At 29.9% G+C, this 19,695-nt stretch overlaps 1 long non-coding RNA gene across 3 annotated transcripts; it reads right to left on the bottom strand.

The window, feature by feature from the left end:
• Positions 1–2,402: 2,402 nt before the first annotated feature.
• Positions 2,403–4,343, bottom strand: LOC122526743. Of its 3 annotated transcripts, none has more exons than XR_006306193.1 (3): positions 4,122–4,343; positions 2,572–3,102; positions 2,403–2,490 (listed from the first exon to the last, which is right to left on the bottom strand). It is a non-coding gene; the product is annotated as an uncharacterized LOC122526743 (long non-coding RNA). The 3 variants fall into 3 exon arrangements; XR_006306194.1 differs by lacking the exon at positions 4,122–4,343 and having other exon boundaries at positions 2,572–2,799; positions 2,875–2,912; XR_006306195.1 differs by lacking the exon at positions 4,122–4,343 and having other exon boundaries at positions 2,572–2,795; positions 2,875–2,907.
• Positions 4,344–19,695: the final 15,352 nt, after the last annotated feature.

The raw sequence follows: 19,695 nt of genomic DNA, 5'->3' as shown, positions 1-19,695 counted from the left end.
GTTACATAAAGAGTTATACTCTGAGTGATATACGGAGACAGATGTATAAGTACGAATAATTTATAATAAGCCTGAAGTCAGTAAGTGTTTAAGTCTTAAGTGCGACTATATATATATATATATATATATAAAGGAGTTTTTTTTCCTTGCATTTTGTTCTATTTTCTTGTGTTTTGTTAAAAAATATGATCCATATTTTGTACTACTTCGTTAAAACTGTTATTCACCCCGACCTTTAATCGAACAAATACTAAATAACGAGCGTCGCCTGACGAGGATTTCCTTCAAAATTCGTGAGGCACTCAACGTAATAACGATTTATGTACCATTTATAAAGATTATAGATTCTTAACGTATATTCGAAATACGCGGCTCAATCATTTCGAAAATATTGAAATTAACGAAATTTTGTTATCGTCCCTCCCCATTCTTTAAACCGTTGCTAGGCCTATTAAACAAAGCACTCGTTCTATTCTTCCACTGGATGCCTACGACTACACGTCTTAGATAAGCAGCGAAGAATTTACAAAGAAAGTGACGAACAAAGCGATTTAAGCTAGAAGCGAAATAAGAAAAGTATAAGTATTCCTTATACTTCCATAAAAGAGGTGAACCTTTTTGTTGAATCCGTATACAAGCGAAGCGAGCAAGAGGTGAGATACGTGTTTAATTTTTTGTTAAAACCGCAATTCCTTATTATATTTAATTTATCAACCAGAGCTTTTATGCTACAAGACTTTTTGCCTGACGAGCCAATATAGTATTGTACTTTGTATTGATTTAACCAAGAGTTTTTCTTTTTCCTTATTTGTTGTTTTATTTTATTAATTTTTTTAATTATTTTATTTTATTTAAATTCTATTTAATATCTTTATTTTATTAAAGTTTTTATTGAAGTTATATATTATTTTATTTAAAAATGTAGAGTATATATTGGCATTCGGAAAAATTGTAGTTATTTCATATTAAATACAATAAAGAGGAGAAGTAAATGTTGTTTGGCTTAAGTTTTCAGATTCACTAAAGATTGGCCAGAAAATCGTACAGAAAGTTGCTAGAAACGTTGCGATTTAAATTAATAAAACAATAGTGCCGATCGGACGTAGATCTTCAACTATTCTCCTTAGAAGCAATACAAAAATTAAGATAAAGCGTTCACATTTATCTATAGTTTAAATTTAATTATTTATTATTAATTATTGAAAATTTATTTATTTTCTTTTAATTATTGAAGTTATACTTCTTTTTTTAATTATTTTAATTTTAAAGTTATTATTAAACTATAATCTCTTGCAGCTTTCTTATTGACCAAGATCAGTATACATTTAAATTTCTGTTTAAGTTTTCGAGATGCCTAAAACTAATGCAAAGAAATGTAAAGATAATCGTCTTCGTGGGAAAAGGAATAAGGAAAATAAGGAAAATAAGGAAAATAATGAGGACAATAAAAAAAACATAATGCACGCTAATGCAAAATGTTGTAGGGTTCATTGGCTGCGAAGAAAAATAATTCAAAAAGGATATGAATTGCCTGCGAATGAAATTTAAAGTACTCCGTCAACTTTTAATTTACTTTGCGAACCATCGGCTAAGCCTGTGATTACCGGTACAAATTTAAATAATTTAAATGTCACAGCAATAACTAATATTATTGCTACTTATTTATTTTTTTTGTTTGGTCTTTATGTTTTGAAGTTATTTGAAGTTATTTGAAGTTACATACATTTATTTTATTTAACATTTATTTTACATTTATTTCTTCAAGAAATCCAATTGTCTGCGAATGGAATTTTATGTGCCCCATCGACTTCGAATTTACTAGTGACTTCTGAACCATCGACTCAGCCTATGATTACCGCTAAAAATTTATACAATTTAAAATTCACAGCAATAACTAATAGTACTGCTAATTATTATTTTTGAACTTATACTTCTTTTGATACGTTTGGGAATTAGTTCTTTATTTTTTATACTTACTTCTTCACGATGCATCGTTGTCTATTGCAAAAGATGACTATTACAACTATATTACTGTACAAGCTGATGTGCATATGGAAAATTCTTCTATGCCGTGTCATCATCGTATAATATCAAACAACATTACATTAACAAACATGGATCAAAGTTCACGATCTCGAGCACGAAATAATCAATATTTAGCTGACGCTTCGATTATACATGTATTGCCTAATCAAGGCATTCTACCGGATGAAGAACGCAATTCGTTAAACCGAGACACAAACATGGATCAGGAATTACGTCAATCAGATGTACCCTCTACTTATTTTATCTCTTCAGACCAGTTAGTAATTAATCATTCCACTGGCGAGCAAATTGATATGGATTTAGATCCTTCTTTACCATATAGCAATTATGATCAATTTAAACGAGCTCATAAGGAATTTAAAATAAAATTCTTTGACAATTTATTTGAACATCCATGCTCAGTATGTGACAGATTGTTGTTTAAGAACGATTTAAAAGAGCCATCTAATGAACATAAAGATAGTCTAAAAAAAATTATACCTAATGTACCTATGGAAAATACTAAGCTTTGTAATACATGCATACAAGCTTTAAACGAGAAGAATATTCCTTTAATATAAACATATAACGGCTTCAAATATCCAGATGTACCTCAGCATCTATCACCTTTAGATTTAGTTTCTGAAGGATTAATTTCGCCTCGTATTTCTTTTATGCAAATCAGACGTCTGAGACATGTGAATGGTCAATACGGCATTTATGGTCAAGTAATTAACGTGCCTGTTTCAGTTAATACAATGGTCAAATCTCTTCCTAGAAATATTGATGATGATTATTGTATAAATGTACATATTAAACGTAAGAAAATTTACCGATCTAGTTCCTTACATGGCATTGTTAACAAGCGTACAATTAAAGCTTGGCTACAATTTTTAATACCGTCTCCGTTGTATAGAATGTACGATATTAAAATTAATGATTCATTTTTTAATGATAATCAAATTCACGACAAAGTTGAACAAAATGATTTCAGCGAACACATTCCTTTAGAAGAGAGTCTTACTGCGTACCAACAGACATTAATGTGGGATGAAGAACAATATTTACGTATTGCACCTGGCGAAGAAAATACATCTCAAAGTTTATTATTTGATGAATTTTTTTTTTCTTATTTCATATTGAAGTTATACTTCTTTTTGCGCGTTGGAGAACATGTAATGGGGTGTGATTTTTTTTATTTCTTATTATAATTAAACCCTTCTTCTTCCTTATGTAGAAATAAATAAGATTATACTTATTTTTTTGAAGATATTTTTGAGGTTTTTGATGATATATTCGTTTTGGTACGCCAAAGAAGTATAACTTCTTACGTGCGTACATAAGTACACACACCTTTTTTTATAAATTTTACAGAGATTTTAAACAGTATTTAATAAAAGATATAGTGATTAAATAGATCTATATGTCGATGGAAATAGTTAATAGTTTGGGACATTTTATTAATGCAGTTATGATAGCCATTAGAAGTATGATGAGCTTCATTATATAACAGGTTATGGTTTCTGATATTTCTAGAAGGAACACGGAGAGAAAAAAGTCGAGTGATATCTGAACAGTTGATAAAACTACTAAAAATTTTGCAATCAAACTGTACGTCAGATATCATCCTCCTCTCACACATCGTAGACATCGTATTCTTCGAAAGACGAGATGACACAAAGATCGCTATGTGTATCTCTCTATCTCTACATTACGTTTTGACGTTGGAGAAACCCTATATTTTTCGAATTAAAATATTTGAAACAACACTTTAACTAAAGCTATTTCTTATGTTTATTGTTTCAAATAAGATACTTTCATTAAATTTCAAATATATCTCAAATAACACACTTAGTTTGCCGGTCTTATTAGCAATTGTAGATTAGATTGACTTATTTTAGTGATTATTTAATTTAATTAATTGTTTTAATACTTTAAGATTCATTTGTATGTGCTTTCACACACACACACACACACACAAAGAATACTAAATTTTATAAATCTAGGATAATTAGTGTCACGATTAGTACAATCTGTTCATGAATATCTTATAATATTTTTGATTGACGTTAATTGTTAAGTTATTAGACGTTTACTTTCCAATATATTTTGAATAAGCAGATCACATATCTTATTTTAACGATAGTACAACTTTGAACGTTTCACCACGACTCAACTTCTTTCATTGATTGATTGATCCTTCAGCCGCGACACTATATCAACGTTTAATATAACTCCAAAAAGGAAAGGCAGTACAGAGATAATATATATTTCGAGAGATAGAAGAGTCTCTTTTCCGTATCTAATCAAGTTTAACCTTTTTCGCACAAAGTTTTGTTTCGTTCATGTTATCAGTTCCTCGAAGCTATTTCAATCGAAAAATCATATTCACAATTAAGCAAATAATATGTACAATAAAAGAAAAGTTATAGTTGTATGCCAAAAGATTAATGTTTGTTATTTATTTTTAGTTATTCTATTTATAATTATTATTTATATTACTTGCGTAATAAATTTGATTTTTTAATAAAATAATATCGTTTAAAAAAGGAAAAAACTTTACACGCTCTATAATTTTTCCTAATTATAATTCCTATAAAAAAATTATAACATACTTTAGAAAAATAGGAAAAAAGAATTAATTAAACATACTTTACAATAACGAAAATAAGAAATAGCAAAATAAAAGAAAACCAAGTAAAAAAAATTTTTCCCTATCGAAGAATCGATCCGGCGACATCACGGACATGACCCCGTGCAGCTACTCATATTACGAGTCTCGTTCTCGATGATAATATCATGTAGATGTTCAGAGCAGAAATGACAACATTGTTCAGCTTGAATTAAATTTATTTCTTTAAAATAGCATGTGTAAACATCTCTGAAGATTAGATGGGTCGGTTATAAAACTCGGCGAAGGTTTGCGAGTTTTTTGACCAGTCTACTTTTTGTAGTATTGTATCCACACTTATGCCATTTTCATATGCTGTTGAGACTGCTGCGTGTCTGTTACTATAATCGAAAATCTGATTAATATCAACTCCCGCTTTGTGTAGAATGTTTTTGATCCAACGTCCCAAGATCCGGGCACTTGCTGGTCCGTGGGGTTTTTCTGTTGAAATCAGTAAGTTTTTATCACTGCTACATCTCAGATTTTCTGTATATTTTATATATTCTAGTATTACTGAAGCTGCACAAATACTAGAATGATTGTTGAAGAAAGAAAGAATAAATTCTGGCTGATCTGATCCAGGTTTCGTTGTTTTTATTAGGTCTGGGATTTTAATCGTTATACCTTTAGTTGAATGCTTAATATTATCAATATTAATTAGCACTAATGTTAGGTTGTGCATCCAGGACACATTCCCGCTGCCGTCTCACTTTAAGTATCATCGGAAATGGTTTGCCACTAAAAAATATGTTGGAGTTAGTTTTATGGAATCGTTGAGGTTGTAAGTTTAATATTGTTTTGATTTCAATCGTTCGTGTAATTAATTCTTCATAAGTGAACAAAGTTCTTATGCGACTTATTTGGGATGGTGTTTGATAGATGAATGATGGTTCCGGCAGCCATCCGGGTTGGGAGGAAAACGGAGGATTGATATGTCAGGTATATCTCCTATCTATTATGAAGTTGTATATTTTCATTTGCATTCAACCGAGTTGATCAAAGTCTACAAATCTTTTAATGTATAGCTTGTTTCGTTGAAATTAATATCGTTATCATATCGTATAAATGGTGGTCCGAATATCGGTGTGGGTATTTTGAATGATGAGATTGGTCATGAGGTTGCGAAATGGTAAAGATATTAGACGTTTCTTCTGGAAAGTTAATTTCGCGTTTCTTAATCGGTTCCCAACTGGAATCAAGTCTACTTCATCGATAACCGCTCCCCCCGAATCAGTTAATCTTTCTCTTTCGGCGCGAATTTGTTCGTCTTGGACTAATTTTAATACACGTTCTATTATTTCCGCGGTCAAGTCTTCTCTCTGATACGAGTGCGTCTTAACCCTTTGAGTGCTATAGTCGAACGTATATTTTCGGAAATTATTTCTATTGTGTTGTCTGTAGAAGACGGCAAAGAAGGAATGACGCACCATATGAACGTAAACAATATGACATCGGATTATGTGTTGATAATTGTTTGAGATTAATCGTATACAAATGAGTTATTAGTTTGACTATTATTTACTTAAATATCAATGTCTTAAATGTTAATTTCGTAAAAATATATATTGAAGCCATTCCATGATTCTATAATCCTTTTTATGATTCGTTTAAATTTCTGGTTGTGAATATTCAAATATATTATAATTATCAAATTACAGTGATTTCAAATTCTAGCAGGTGAGTAAATAATATATATTGAAAATAAAAAAAGGTGTGTGTACTTGTGTACGCACGTAAGAAGTTATACTTCTTTGGCGTACCAAAACGAATATATCATCAAAAACCTCAAAAAGAGTCTCACCGTTCATAAAGAAAAAGCTCACATAACCATAAATAAACATACTGGAGATCTCACCTTTACTATCGCTCTCCGAAAATATGAACCGTTGAGGCCTTGATCGGTATTACGCTAATTTATTTATCGTAAATAATGCCGATAAGAGTAAAGTGATATCGAGTATGCGAAATTATTCATAATGTGATATCGAGAGTATGTGATTGCTAACTATGTGATAACGAGAATACGTGATATGTTAGCTGTTCGTTGAGACGAACTTGTGGCATGTAGACGCCAATTCGATTGGCTGTACCCTCATAATCGCTCAAGTAGAGATTCCTTGTCACTTAATTGCTTAAAGGATTAAATTATATTCGGAAGAGAAAAGAAAGATTATTTATTGGTAATGTGAGTGCGCATTTTTTATTTTGTACAGATTTTTAAGAATAGAAGAATGTGTTGTCCTTTAAATGAGGCGAATGAGATTGTAAGTAAAAAATATGGAAAGTGAACTCAGTAAATATTTTTAAGCAGATAATTAAATCTATCTGGACATGTGGGAAGTCACTATAGGATTCAATAACGAAATGTTACATACTCAAACTTGCAGCTTAACCATCTATTATAGCTAGCACCATCGTGATTGCTTCACGGTTTATTCGAAACAAAGAAATCAGGAGAAATCAAAAGATTTCTACGGTACAGGAAGAAATAATTCGAGACGTGGTAAAAAATTAAACAACCCGAATATATTAGATGGATTCATCTTACCAATAAATGGAGACATCGTTTACGAGAAAAAACTCTGTAATCAAACAATTTAAATATAGCTTATAACTGATAATTTATAAATAATATAGGAGATTTATAAAAAAAACTTTTTCATAACATTTCTATATTTTACTATGCGTTTTATTACATTTATTACTTTACAATTGTCTATAGAAATATAAAAAGTATCTTTTTTTCGTTACGTTATTGTCATTACTCTGAAATCTCTATCCTTTGAAAGTATTGAATGACCCGCAATAGAAATTTATAATCCATAACATATCACATCACTCAATAGGTCTCTGGTCTAACTAATCCAATAATGCCATGTAATATTCGCTATTGATAGTTTTATCTTTCTCAAGATAGTCGAGGAAAAAAATATCATGCGTGTCCAAAATTACGGATGCCATAACCTTGCTAGCTGACTTTTGAGTTTGTGGTCGCTTTGGACGACTGTCATCGACTGTTGTCGACTCAGCTAACAATTTTTTTGATTAAGATGTATAGTAATAGATCCATGATTCATCTATTGTCACATACCGATGCAAGAAATCCTTTTTATCTCGCTTGAACAGCTTCAAACAGCCGCTCTGAAACGTCGACGCTTTGTTGTTTTTAGTCCGGCGAGGGCTAACACGATACCCATTTCGAAAGAAACTTACGCATCGTCAAATTTTCGTGTAAAATTCTAAACACACTACCTTCTGATATCTTTAAGGTGTCAACTATCTCACGCAACTTCACTTTCCAGGCTTTCAAAACTATTTTGTGGACTTTTTGTATGTTTTCCAGAAAACCTCCGATTTTGGGCGATCAGAGTGTTCAGTATCATTGGTGTTTGCAAGATCGAGTTTAAATTTGGCATACCAAAAAATAATAGTTAAGGTGCTGAGTCGTTCTAACCTTAATCAAGATACTGTTTGGCTTCAACAGTATTTTTTCCCATCAAAAAGCAATGTTTAATTATCACATGACATTCTTTGTTATGAAAATTACAAAACTGGGATCACGAAAATAACTGTAATAAATCTGGAGATCATATGAGTCTGTCAACAGTGTTGCCATATATGTGTCAGATCGGAGACTTATTGAGTGATGTGTTATATGTTGTTGTCAGTTAAGTAATTAAAAATTTTGTTTTTCTAATAGATTAAAAAATATTGATAAACGTTAAAAGCTGGAATAAAAAAAATGATTTTTATGACTGCTAATGGACAAATAAAGCTCCCGAAAAAACATTATTAGATTAGTATTTTATAGTGAAACTTTTATTAATTAGTTCATAACGATATAGTTCTATATTTTCTTTGATACTATCAATATGTAAAAAAGTATTTTGATTTGATGAGGACGGTTTTGCTTTGTTATTTATATTTCAATTATTACCTGTATATCCATTAATACATCTGTTGCTGATCACGGAATGATATATTTTTCCATTTTTTTTCTATTTCTAATGCCATTTCCTGTGCTTCTTGTAAATTATTTGGATAAAAACATTCCATTAGGATTCTCAAATCGTAATGTAAGCCAGCAATATATTCCTTTAATCCATTTCTTGTTTCAATTAACACATTAGTTTTCTTTTGGCATGCTGTTAACGCTGGATTGTTCATAATAGCTTTTATAACATATAGTTGAGCTCGTTGAAATTTGTTGTTATACGTTAATACTGATCCTGATCCTTGAATGCATCTATTTCTATAAATTTTAGCATTCGAAAATATTTTAGTATCTCCATAACAGTATCGAAGATATTCGAAAAATGATTCTACTGTAGATATTATAAATTGGTCTAGTAATAATTTTGCATCTCCAATTACTTTCTTTGCATAAACCAATTTGATGAAAAATATTTTTTCTTTCTCGGAGAGAAGATTTAATACCAATTGAACGTCGCTAATGAATCCTTCTACAGATCTATTGCTTCCGTCGAAGTAATTTATGACACCTAAATGCTTCTTTAAACTATGGATTACTTTTGCTCGAGTATGAACACAAAAGTAAGGTTTGTCAATATCATCTGATATTTCTACTGTCATATCTATAGGTCCGATCTCCGGTTCCATCATTTTTTCGGAATAACAAGTATTCCAAAACTCTAATATCTTTTCATCAGGCTCAAATACAGTTATTCTATGACGTAAATTTTTTGTCGCATTATTTAATAGATCAATGCTCTTAGAAAGATTTTGCCAACTTCTTTTAGGAGGTTTCTCAGTTCTTTCATCATATGTTGTATCTTGCTCTTTTGAGGTTTGCTTATTAAGGTGTTTTCTAATTAATTTATCGGTTGAAATAAAAATAAGATACAAATCAGAATTTTAAATAGATTTTCAAGTTTTATCAAATAATATATCTTCATGATAAAAATAATTATTATCTACTCACTTTGAATTCTTTCCAAGGTACCTAAAAGACATTTTCTCCTGTTTGGTGGAAAACGGTCAGATCTTAGTTTCTTCTACTTTTTGCTTTTTATCAATTCTTGTACAATATTATCTACGCCGCTACTACAATGTTAGGTACAAAACACGAAGTTTTCTTATAACTTACAGTTTGATCGATTCAAGTTTTGTTGTACACAAAAGACAGAGATAGCCGAAAATATAAAGAGAAATTTTACAATAATGTAGAAGTCTTATTAGGAAATATATTAAGGAATACGGTTTGACAGTAAACACAAGAATAAGAATGAGTAAATACAAGAGGTATCCTTATATACTAAAGCGATGAGAAAGGAGGGGAAAGGCTTTCGGAATTTCTGACTCAAATGGTAGGCGTTTGAAAGATTCCTTGTCACAGGAATACACAATTTATTGAATCTTTGGTGCTAAGTGTAACAAAAAACATGTTTTTATGCAGTACAATAAATATACGAATTTGCACGCGAATTAGAAAACAAAATAATAATTATTACATATATAACGAGCTGTCTTAAGGGAGTTGGCGATTTTATGACATTTCTTACAGAACTAGTCCAAATTCTATCTGCGATCTTCGAATTGAACTGCTTTGCTTTACGATATAAGAAACATGAATATTATAATAGAGTCTTGGCGTGCTCGCTAAAAAGCTTTTAAAAGTGCTTATCGGTATTCCGATTATAAGGGTCAGATATCGCGTTTTTAATTTTCAGAAAAAGCTTTACAGATAAATAGCATCTACAGTTCAATATCTGTCTTTACTATAAGATAGTGTTACGTCCAACCGTTGAAATAATAAGAGAACAAGATTTTTCGTAACGTTATTCAATTTAATTTTATTTAATAGGTAATTTATTTTACGTATAAATATATTACATCGTTAGTTTTCTTCTAAACTATAAGGTACAACTAAAATATAAAAAAATGTTTATATTATTTTTCACCATTTTCTGTTTATTTACATTTAATAACAGTAAGGATTTTAATTTGATGTATGTATTTATTCAAAGTACCTTCCTTTTCTCCTATAACCTCTATCAAGTCTTTGAAGGCTTACAATGTATAATTATTTCTGATGTGTAATATATTATATAGTTAAGATTAATAAGGAAGTACGTGCCTGGGTACGATTAAAAGCAGTTATTTATATTTAGGTAGAGGAAAGAGTTTCGTTAAAGTCTTTAGAAACTGTGTTTTCAAATCAGACTTCAATAATAAAATTTCGTAAGCAAACTGTTATCAAAGGCAATTGAAACTCTCAAAGTTCGAAAATAAAACCGTTAATCTAAGAAATACAAGAAATACAAAAATCCTATTGTTTATTTAAACTGCTTGATTTTCTAAATATTAATTTGAATTACTATTAGATACGCGATTACATGTTTTTATATGATATAAATTATAGAACACAAATGCAAATATAATGCAATCACTAAAAAACATGAAAATAATTATTAATATATGAGTACAAGTATAATGATAAGCACTTACCCATAAAGGGCTACGCATTGATAACATTTATAAATCTTAAGCTGATTTCCATATGTACATATCACACTTTTTTCTTTCAGTCGTTTACATTTATTTTATACTTATTTACAAGCATATAATCTAAAAAAATTGTAAATTGCAAATAAAAACTGGTCATAACGTACGTAATTCTTAGGTTTAATAAGTATATACATGTATTATATATGTATATAAAGAAACGAAAATTGAATTTAGAACTTAATCTATTTTTAATCTTTACAAGAGTTCTGGATTAAAACTCATCACTTTTTCAGATGAACACTATGTTCTCATAACTAGAACTATTTATTTTTTTAAAAGTTAAACGCTTTATGCTTTTTATTTAGTGGAGTAAAAATAGGTTGGCAAAAGAAGTATATCCAATATTTAGTTGCAATTATTAACGTTTTATCATATTATTTGATATTTATACCGATTGTAAGTAATATTTTAAAAAAAAAAGTGTTTTTTTAAAAACTGCCAACCGTGGTGGAAAAAGTAGTTTCGAGAAAAACACGTTTAAAGTTTTTAGTGTCTCAAACAAAGGACAGGTATCTGCGCCAAACCTCGTTGGGCAGTCACATTTTCTAATATAACTTTGGATCTATGGGGAATTTTTGCAATCGACTTTCACAGAAATAAGTCTAAAACTATACAGAACAACAATCTGTTAAAAAAAAAATCGACTTTTGGAAAATTCTGGATGTTTTTAAGGCCTTAATAATACTATTACTACTAATACCACTTAATATTTATATTATTACCATACCATAATAAATAAATTTATTGACTATTACTATTGTTTCAAGTACTAATTAGCATTATTACCATAACTACTTATACTACCGTCTTTATATATATATAATATTTAAACAAAATGTATGATAACTCATAGAAAAAATTATGTGCTATTGATTTGTTACGTCCAGTGGCGTAATAAAGAGTGTTGTCAGATTTTGGTAAAGCCTTTACCAGAAAGTTACCTGAAAAATTATGAGTATGTTTGCGAGTGATAAAATTTGGATGTAACAAACGAGGAGAAGAAAAGGTAGTTAAAGTGGGAATATAATTGAAATTCTATTATAGAGAAGACGCGGATAATTAAGAATTAAAGTAAGATTACTACCTTTTTCATTGTAGGTGTGGTAAATCTCTATCACTACTTCGATAAACAACAATAAAATAATTATAGTCGCGGGTAATAACTGTATTTTACTAACCCTCAAATTCGTTTATTTTCAATATTTATCCCTTTACGTTATCGATCAATCTTATTGAATGATTCTTTGATTTTACAGAAAATATAATATAGACTTATTAATTAAAACTGAGTCGTATATAAGCGTAGGAGAGCTGATCGTTTGTCGTATAGTTAATATTTTTTGAGAATGAAAATAAAGACGAGATCCCCAGGATGTTTAATAAAGGTTATGCGAACCTTTTGTTTGTAAACGATACGGCGCTAGTTTGGAAAATGTTTGTCATCCGGTCACTTAGATTAAATAATAAACCTATATTGGGTTATTTGATCATAGTCTTCGACGAGGAAAATATCGAACTTAGCAGGTAATAAAAAAGACAACGGACAAGGACGTAACAATATCATTTCACTTACTTACTTATTATTTCAACTTACAACCAATCATTATAATATTTCAATAAATACCTAAAAATACTTCCTAATATACGGAAAACTTAATATTCTTTCTGAACTCTCTCTATGTGTTTCCACCGAAGAGAAATCAGCGAAAAGTAGAAAAACCAAACGACGTTTTTTTCCCGTTTCCTTCTTTTAAGCAGTATCTACTATCTATTATTATTATTACTAGTAGTAGTAGTATATACCTACTTGAAAAATAAAGAAAAATAAAAGGAAAAAAGGTAACCTCTCGCGGTGATTAAAATCGATGAAGTCTATGCATGCTATTTTGCAAGACTTTTTTTCTCAACTCTCTTTCACGAACGTAACTTTCACTCATGATAAATTTATCAAATTCAAATATATATTCAATTTAATTAATATTAATCATTTAATTATAATCAATTTTTTATATGTATATATGTATAAGGTATATTGTAATGTAGTAATATATATGTATGTGTATGTTTAAGAAAAAAAGAATTGTTATTGCATTGGAATGTCAAAATTCAAACGCGTTATCTCATTCCACTACGACGTTTTTTATTTTTCATTTTGTTTATTAATTGCGACCTAAAAATAATCATAGAAAGAAACAAGATACATATATATATATAATAAAATAAAATAAAATAAGCAGAAAGAGTTACTAGTGTAAGAATGTAACGAATATTTGTTTGGGATAAAGCAACGACGATGATAACGTGACTTTGATAACAAAAACTCGACAGAGAACGATAAGAAAAACCTTTACTGTCTCTCATTTAATCTTACAATTAGCTTACAGTTAAAAGACAAAAAAATAAACCACACAGTTTGGTTTGTCATATGTTATACTGATTTTCAAATTGTGTGTGTGATATTATTCTGTATTAAAATTATTTTCAATGTTAACCAAATTTCTCGTATCTCGAGGAAGAGAAATATTATAAAGAAAGAAATAGGGATGGATATATTATTTCCTTGCAACTAATTAACAAAAGTAGATAAATTTCATTCGATTTTAATTCTATTCGCTGATTGCATATTTATCATAGTACTTAACATTTATTTTATAATTAATTAATTTTAATCTCGTATATATTTTTGTTATTATCTTGAGGAGCCAGAATTTTATTATATTAGTTATTGATCTTACCTTGTGGCCAATTTTGTTTAATTCATTGGTTATTTTAACTATGTTTGATTTGAAATGAAGTCCTCGAATAACGATTTTATAGCTCTTCTCGTTTTTTTCTTGATACGTGTGGTATCCCGCGTTTTTAGTTTTTAATGCATTTATTACCTTTCTGTACGTATCTGATGTTGTAGTTTGTACTTTCACCTGGTTGTCCTTAAGTTGTTTTATTACATACTTATTTTTTCCAGCTGTTTCATCCAGAAACTCGAGTTTATGATTCGAGGGTCGATGATTTCCGCGTCGATGTATATTGGTGGTGGTTTAATTAATATAAAATATACTTTTATATAAGTAATATAAAAGAGAAAATAATATAATAGAAAATAATTTAATAGAAAATAATATAAGAGAAATAAGTAATGTGATTATATGGTTAACAATTGGTATTACAATAAAGAAGTGTTACGTCCCAATGACGAGAGTATTAGAATTCTGTTGCTAAGCCTGTTTTAGCCACTCTACATTCACCGAGTGTAGCCAGGACCAGGCAGGTTCGTTTTTCTCGAGGATCAAATATCGGTAAAAAATGGCAAATTACGTAAGGGTTATAAAGGGAACCGGATGAATGAGAATGAATCAAGAATTTTAGTTTGTTTGTGAAAATTGTAATTCACCAAAGCTATGATTCTCAAAACATTTAATAAAATTATTTACTTTCAAAAATGAGAATAGGCGAGGTTGTTCACTTTTCAAAATGATGCGAATCAGAATGGTAGTAGAGACGAAAATGTGGGCTGATTAATTGGTGACGGTTTGATCGTCGTTGCCAGGAAAAAAGAATAATGAACGTTACGAGTTGAATAATCATAATGAAAAAATTTTATACAGCAAAATGAGTGTAATGAAAAAACGTAATAAAAAGCGTCGCGGTCCGATGTCGTTCTCTTTATATGGGCCAAAAAAATCTCTGGGGGGAGGGGGGGTGACTTATGTCCCATTTCTCAGCATTAGTCAGTCCGTGTTCCCTTACCAACGCAACGGTCTTTCTTATATGTGTTTTTTTATGCGTACGCCAATTTCGCCGCGTTAACATTATCAAATTTATCAGAATCAAAAGTATTTGTTCGTCAATGTTGCATTGGCGGAGGTCTGATTCGGATCGCGCATAGTGACGAAAGTCAAGGTAGACTCAGATTTCTTTTCCTGACTCACAGGCGCAAATGGTTCTTGGTTTACATTACTGCTGGTATTTTATTTCCACTGATCTAGGTAACCATGATCTAGTCTCTTATCCGACCCCTCATCTTATTTCTCATTCGCAAAAAAAATTAAAAAAATGAAAATAAAGAAGGAAAACCGGTTTTGTTTAATTACATCAATGTAGATAACTATCTGTTCCACGTTCAGTTCACTACGCGTTGAGGTAAACAAACAACTATTTTTCAAATAACATACTTCTAAGTTACTTCTTCTCAATTATTACATTTTTCTTTCTCTCTTACTCAAAGTTATCGGTTGATTGAACAAAATTACAAGACGCATCGACGTATACTTCATTGTGCACCATCGTCACAACAATAATAATATTATTATTGAAATTTCTATTGCTATTGTGCAATAAAACGAGTGCTCGTAAGTATCAAATTTAGTTATTTTTTCCTACGTTTTCCTAATTTTCGCAATAGGTTTATTTTTATAAGGAATGAGAGTAAAAGATATCTCTTTCAATTTACAATACCTTCGTTTTTATATTTTTTTCTTTAAATCGTCTTTGTGTTATCCTATTAATAATCGTTGTTAGTTCGTGCGTGTATTTGTTTTTATGTAAAACGTTATCGGCAACACAGATTGGTCTCCAATCCCGAAAACGTGAAAGAAGTCAAAACATCAAGTTTTTTTTTGAGACTATTAACGATGGAAATATCTATGGTGTACCTCTTTACGTCTTTATTATCGGTTTTTTATAAAAAAAATGACTATGAACATCAGTAAATTAACGGTAAAAACACATTTGCGATTAGCTGCTCCCCGAAAATTACGGTCTATTTAAACGCGCATAGTAAAGTAATTATTTTTCCGATTTCAACGTATAAATATTGACTCAATTAAATTTAATGTTTAAAAATTTACATAAAAAAAGATTTTAGTCACTAACGGATGCAATATGGGAAAAATGTTTTCAAATGAGCTTATAGTTACATATATCGCCGCATTCCGCACTCTCCTTGATTTTTAAATGTTTACTGAACCTCTACCTGACAAATGATTAAAAGATTAGGTTCTATTAGCTGCATTTTTGGTACTGAAATTTTAATTCCTATTTCAAATATTTATTTTATTTCGCAATAGTGAGAAATCTATTATTTGAAATAGTACGCCAGATAAAAATTATTCAAATATTATAGAATCTTAGTCGGACATAACACTTCATAATAATGGATAAGTTTTTTCTGAGTAGTCAACTTAAAAAAAATGGAAAAGAAACGGAAAAATATACGTTGTAGTTTTTGCAGGATTAAATATCTTTCTATGCAAACTAAATAAAAAAAAAAAAAAACATATATCTTACTATCAAGAAAATACAAGAACGCTTTACATAACAAATGTAAGACTCTCATTCAATTTTTTATCGATATGTACTTTGAAATATGTAATTACTTGACACATATGTAATTATTGTAATTATTTTTCTTCGTTATGCAAATTTATAAAGATTATTTCAATATTTAGCTTTCAAGGAAGATAAAATTGTATAAAATTTAATGATACAAAAATTATAGGATAAAGAGATTTTCAAGCATTTATTTTAACAACTAAGCGTCAATAAATATAGCTAATTTTAATCTACTTAAGAATCCATTATTATAATATAGTTAATTAGCAGGGTATTTGAATAAACACAAATACAATTTCTGCAACGTTTAGTTCATGTATTTTAAATACTTAAGGAAACTGGAAACATACAGTAACAGGTTATATAAAAATTTAATTATCATTACAATTATTAATAACTTAGAAAAAAGTTATGAACTTAAATATTATTCAACAAATACTAACGTGACAATTTAATTGATATTAATTTTTTACTTGCGTTACTCTACGTTTCATATTTTGCATTATATTTGTATGTAAAGTAAGCATAATAGTGCCGTGTCTAAAGTAAAAAATTGTTTTAAAAAAGTTTAGAGAGGAATTACTTTTTTTCAAGATAAAAGAACTTATCCTTCACCTGGCGGGGTCTGGCTCAAGTAGCTGCCAGGTCTCTGGGTTTAGACAATATTAGATTAATTATATTATATTAATATTATATTAATTAAGATAGAAATAAATAGTTTGTCGCCAGTGATGTTTTTTCTAACAAAATGTATGAATTAAACTAGCAAATCTATGCAGTTCTTTCTAAAGGAAAAGGAATGAGACAAACACAGGTGGGTGCTGTTGAGTGACCTAATATGCAATAATTGCGAAATTTCAAAAAATATAAAGATATCAAAGACTGTGTAGAAGGAAACTTACGTGACTGGCGCAGAAGACACTGTCCACTGATTTTAAAATATGCTATTTTAATATGACAAAATATATTACACTAAAATTCTTTGTTGAGCTCTTAGTTAGACAAAACTAATATAAGAGAAAATAATATATTAAAAATAATGTAATTGAAAAGTAATGTGATATATTGGTTTACAATACGTAATAAAAAAAGAGAATTGTAGTAGTCAAAATAAAATGTTTATAATGTATAACAAAGTAGAGTAAAAACTATCAGAGTCAGATACATAATAGATTAATGGACAATCAAACAATAAAGACAATTTACGATAAACCAATTATCGAATAAAATCGTATATAAATTAATCGAATGAAGTAAGTTTGTATAAGATTTGACTAAACTGAGCTATTAGACGGCTGGCGGAAGAGTAAAGATCATTTCCTTTTTTAAGAAGAGGTTCACTTTTGGCAAATATGTTCGACGTTGACAGCGCAATTCTTTCCATATTTTACGAATCGCTCCTTTAACTCCCTTATTTTATTTAAATAGCCTCTCTTAGTCGTCCTTTGTCGAAATTGTCGTTATCTATTGGCTACGAACAAGGCACTACTTAAGACAACGTAGACATAAGTTAGTAAATGTTATTATAAAATATTATTGAAAAAATAGGAAAAAAATTTATGGCTTTTGGCTGCAGTAGTGTAGATGCTACAGTAGCTACAGTGTGTGTATGTTTTTCACGTCGCCGATACCTATATCTTATTTTGACAGCGCTAACAAGTATGTTTACCTTTCTTTCTTTCTTTTTCTCTTCGTTCTTTTTCTTTTCTTTTTTATTTCTTTTTTTCGTTAGTGTGAAGTAAGCTTAATAAATTTCTTTTCTATTTTTTCAATAGTATTTTATCATAATCTTATAGAAAATATATTTAAAAAAAAATGCATTTGTATTATATGCAGTGCGAATTTTTTTTTGGCTTACGATATAAATTTTATTAAGAAAAATTTATTTAAGAAAAAAAATAAAAAGAAAAATTTTTTATAAATTTTATTAAGAAAGAATTATTGTTTTTCCTTCTTTCAAGGTTCATTATTTTTCACAATAAATAAAGAAACAGCGAGGCATAAGCATCAAGATTCGATTTAAAAACGCCGTGCTTACACGCCGATATATATAGATATACAAAACGCTCGACGCTCGATGGCCAAGGCGTAAAATTCTGGCTACCGAATGAAAAAATAGAAAGAGAGAAATATCGGTTTCTCGTCTCACTCGCACTCGTATACAGAACGCTTAACTATCGATGGCCAGGAAAAAAATACTCGCTATTGGCTGAACAAATAGAAAGGGAGAAATATCGGTTTCTTCTCTCACTCGCACTCGCACTAGCATTAAAGGCCGAGAGACCCAAAGATTGTCGAAGATCCTTCGTTCGTGTTTAGTACTCACGGACGCTCGCACGCACACTAACTCGCTCTCGTGTAAAAGCCGACTGAGAGGCGGGACTTGCTTCCCCACTCTTACAGTTACTTTTACCACTCTTTCTCGCTTATTTTTGCAAATACGAAGATAAACCTTTCAACATTTTTTATGTATTTTTCAATTCTCTACAACTTTTGTTTGAAACTTTTTTCGATTAAATACCTAGATTCTAAGATAAGGCTATTTTTGACCCTTTTTTACCCTTTTTTGCCCTTTTTCTCAGAAACGATACATCCAATTGCAAAAAAATTAGCACCATTCGATTCAGCATACTCTTATATCGATATACCCTTAGATCAAAAAATCAGCACCTTACTAAAAATTCGAAAATTGGCTCTTATTGACTGGCCTATCTGTTTTTATCTAGAATTCTTCAACATGGAGTCCTCTGGCGAATGGATTTAGCTCATTGTGAGGACAGTAAAAGGTTAAATAAAAATAGATTTAAACACTTGGTTGAGCCAATAAAAATTGTAATACTTTATTGGCTTGTCAGGGAAAAGCCTTGCGGCATAAAAACTCGGATTCATGATTCAAATATAAAGTAATGGCGTCCATCCAAGGGTTGGACACGTGGCTTACCTTTCGTTCGCCTCGATTGTACAAAGTACTATAGGTTCTCTCACCTATTGTTTAATTATAGAAATGTAAAGAATGCTTACACTTCGCTTACTTTACTTCTCGCCGAGTTGGTCATGAGAGTGTAGAGCGTGCTCGTACACTTTTTGTATTCCTTAATCTTCTTTCGACGAAGAATTTATAATACATTTCTACATTTTTA

The sequence above is a fragment of the Polistes fuscatus genome, unplaced genomic scaffold (genome assembly GCF_010416935.1).
Source record: "Polistes fuscatus isolate 324 unplaced genomic scaffold, CU_Pfus_HIC Scaffold12, whole genome shotgun sequence".
Lineage (NCBI taxonomy): Eukaryota > Metazoa > Arthropoda > Insecta > Hymenoptera > Vespidae > Polistes > Polistes fuscatus.
The sequence above is the reverse complement of the archived record's forward strand: the minus strand, read 5'-3'. Positions and strand labels throughout refer to the sequence as shown.